Source organism: Cyprinodon variegatus, unplaced genomic scaffold, assembly GCF_000732505.1.
Source record: "Cyprinodon variegatus isolate N-32 unplaced genomic scaffold, C_variegatus-1.0 Scaffold1220, whole genome shotgun sequence".
Taxonomy (NCBI): Eukaryota; Metazoa; Chordata; class Actinopteri; order Cyprinodontiformes; family Cyprinodontidae; genus Cyprinodon; species Cyprinodon variegatus.
The window spans coordinates 142,931-146,970 of NW_015151673.1; the positions used below are offsets into that span (position 1 = coordinate 142,931).

At 43.6% G+C, this 4,040-nt stretch overlaps 1 protein-coding gene across 1 annotated transcript in view; it reads right to left on the minus strand.

The window, feature by feature from the left end:
- The window catches only part of LOC107102236 (plexin-B1-like), a 99,825-nt gene that overhangs the window by 53,638 nt on the left and 42,147 nt on the right, over window positions 1–4,040 (minus strand). The window lies entirely within an intron of this gene.

Genomic DNA, 4,040 nt, shown 5'->3' on the forward strand with positions numbered 1-4,040 from the left:
GGTGGGGTGGCCGATGTCCGATATTCAGTTTTAAGGCCGATACCAATAGGGGGCCCATTATATCGTGCATCCCTAGTATAGATATATTTATATAGATAGTTACTCTAATATCAAATATTCTTAAAACTATTTTCTAAAAAAATGATTTCTACCTGTATTTTTAATCGTCAGAGTGTCAATTTTGGGCCCCCCCTCTGTCCTGGGCCTGGGACCATGACCCGTTTGTCCCAACCACTCTGGACCAACCACCACCTCACACTGGAACAGACAGAGACTGATGTTTTCCTTCTGGTTAATCATTAATAACTCTGCTTGAATTATAAACAAAGTAATTGACGTTTACTGACTGTGGAGACATCTTGGACGTCCAGGTTAGCGGTTAATAACACTGGAAATAATAATTTTACTAAAATTAATTACCGTTGATTTAAATGACATAATATTTAACTACAACTTCCAGTTCTACTTAATATATTCATTATGTGCAGGTAGAATATCAACATAATTTTGGAGATAATTATGCTAAAGGAAACTCTTAATTTCAGATGTGTTTTCAGTTTATATTGCACAACCCCTTTAGACATTTTCCCCTCCAGGGTTTCAGTTTTTCATGACTTTGAAAGCTTGCTTGTCCAGAGGTCACTGTTGAATTGACTGGAGTTCGTACTCCTACCATCATGCAAGGACCTGCACCCAGCAGTGGATCTGGCTCTTCTTATTGGTTTGGTAGAAAAAACAAATTTAAGCGTATGACTGAGAAATTTGGTTTCTTGTTAAGAAGACTACTAGCTCCACTGGGCTTTGAAAGGGCATGAAGATCATCGGTGGTCTGACATGGAGCAGTTTGGGGCCTCTGAGCGGGTAGGAAGTTCCCACGGTTGTTAAACTTTACGGTCCTGGTGTGACAGGCCGAGGCAGAGCAAACCGCCGGTTTATCTCTGGCTCTAACCTCAAGGACCAACGGAGAGCTTCCTCCGCATTAAGCACCTCCACCATGTGTCTTCTTCTTTGGTTAGCTGCTGTATGGTTCAGACCAGAATGGTTGTTAGCTTTGCTGTTATTGCTAGGAGCGACGGAGGACAGAGGGGCCACCTCACGCCGACATCTTTCTCTGAAAGGAAACTGAAATCTTTAACATTCTCTACGCTTCACAGTTAGAATTAAAATAGCTGAATACAGGAAGCTAGAAGTGGAAAAAGGAACACATAAGTCAAGCTTTTGAAGTCGGTGGCTCTGCTGATCCCCAGTAGGCGGGTCACTACTTATCCTGGGGCTAATTGGCTAAACACAACCTCCAACACTGCTTTGCCGTGTCCCACCGGCTCTGGTTCTGCCCAGATCTTAGAATAGCTCTGGCCACAGCTGCATGCTGCCAGCATGTCCGACTTAATGCCTTTCCAGACTGTCGTCCATCTTCTGCTCGTAGATCAAAAACAGAGGTGGGGGGGTTACCTGGCTATTGCTCTCAGGGGCAGTTCAGCCGTTTTCTGGAGGAAACTTAAAGCTACTCGATTCAAAACGGTTCAATTTAGAGGGTGTGAATTTATTCTTGGGATAAAAAAACAAAACAAAACAAAGTCAAAACTCAGATACAGCAGAATGATTTCTAATTAAACTACCATGAACTTTACAGAGATGGGCTCCATGAAAGCAGAGTGATTGGATGGACGAGGGAGAAGCAGTGTGAGTGTGTGTGTGTGTGTGTGCACTCATACACACTAATGCTGATGCATATTTAGCCTTTCATGAGGCAATGTCCTCACAGGCAAATTACAGCCTGTGTTTCAACATGCTCATTATGGCCAGGAGAACTATGCACACATTATCAGAATAAAGCTGAGAAAGAGGAAGCCCTGATGCAGTTTTTGTTTTTTGTTTCATGGCCTGCCGTCTCCATCTGTGCAGCACGCCGCAGGATTACCTTACAGCGGAAAAGTTCAAAACCGAAAAAGGCCTTTTGATCCCAGAAAGAGTTTAACTGGCACATGGGGACTGTGGGAAGGAAGAAAAATAAAAAAGGGGGGATATCCAAGAAAAGCCTGGGAATCAGGGAAAGTTGCCTGTTATGGCTGGTTCATGCTGGATGATGATGTCATTGTAGCTACCAAACCAGCCTCTCATCCATACGAAGCCGGCGTTTCGGGGGTCTGTAAACGATCTTTTTTTTATTCAGCCTTCAGAGTGGGAAGATTCTGAAACGCCGTTTTCGCGTTTCCATCTTTACGCTCTAACCGCATTTTTTTTCTTACACGCATGCGTCATAGCGTCGCCTCTAAACACGCATGCGCGACACAGTATCACAACAACAATGGCGGCGTACTGTGTTGAATGGTTGCTGCTCATGCTACTCACCCTGCTGTCGGGCTTACAACAGAATCTTCTTCTTCTGGAATATCTCCAGGAAGAACAGAGCAATATCGACCACATAGTTCAGCACCTGAATTTGACTGAACCACCAAAATGGACCCGCAGGGCCACCATGTATAAATATTAGTGCGCATGCCCAACATTTCGCCGCTTATTTTTGCTTTGGCACCACAGCGCCACTTACAGGCCTGGCATACATTTTGCAGCGTTTTCATGCATTCGTGTGGACGATCACATTTATTTTACGTCTCCGTCTTTACGACAAACGTTCTGGAAAATATTAATCGTTTCGTGTTCGTTTTGACTTCGTGTGGACGGGGCCTAAAGATGAGAGACGGCTCCTGCTATAAACACCTGATCATTTATCCCAGAAGTATCGCCTAATCAGCAGACTATGAGCAGAGAGGACAGGTGCTCGTTTCTCCGTCCCCTGCTGCTGTGAGCCGATACTCTGCCCTCAGATTCGGCTAAGAAATTCAACAGGAAAAAAGCTGCAGGGAGGATAAACTGCTGGAAAGACATTTAATGTGTCTCATTTCTTTGTGGAGCTCAGATACATCAGACACAACAATACGTTTGGTACCAGAAAGGTTATAAATGCATTGTTTTCTAACATGAAGAAAGGAAATATACCAACATTGGCCTCGTCTGGGTTTAGCTAAACCTCTTAGTTTTTATTGCACATTCCTGGCCTGATCCTGGATCCTTGTTTCCTAGAACAAAGCGGACCTCTGCTCTCCAGCCTGGACCCACAGAGAATGGTTTGATCCAATATGGACCAGAAAGACCTTTACCACAGCTCTACAAAAGTCATTAACCGACAACCTCTCCAGAACCGGCCGGTCTGCATCTGGACAGAAACACACGGAAAAAAGCCTCTGAGTGGAGGACGTTATACAAGCCTCCAATTAAAAAACAAACTGGTGATCTCCAGTGGAGGGTTTAACACGGCGCCATCAAACCAGTTATTAATCAAGGTGTTTTAAACGAGTCTGAAAACGTGTTCCATGTTTTTATGGAATGCACAAGACTAAAGACCATTTTTAGCCTTTTAATTAGTGTTTATAGTCTTTTTGGACAATTTCTACATATTCTCTATTTACAGGAGGATTTTGACCTGACTTTTAAATGTTCTGATCAGTGAAGCAAAGATGGCGGCTTATTGTCCCGCAGAGACAGACTGCAGGAAGGAGCTCACCTTGATGCCGTGGCTCTGTGGAGGTTAAAGCCACAATAAGGCTGGAGTTTCACTTCCAGAGACACACAGAACATGGAGGATTTTATTCAACAACATTTTATGCTCTGCGTCAGATGATGGAGAAGCTCTTCATTTAACGACGCATGTTTTACATAAATGTTTATGTTTTTAGCAGACGTTTTTATGCAAAGCGACTTACAAAGCAGGCATTAGCATGAAGGGTTTCACCTAAGGACCCGGACTGGCAGCTTATTCCGCCCCGGCAGGGATTCGAACCCAGGGCCTCCTGCGTGCAAAGACGCACCCCTTCAGCTAGCCAACCGCTATGAAATCAAATAATTGATTATATTCTTTGATTTTGTAAATAAATTGTTGTAAAACATCAAAAGTCACATTACAGTAGAGCAGCAGTTTCTATTTTTCTCTGCTTCATTCTATCTCTATTCTCCCACTCTGCAGAATCTGTTAGTTCAAT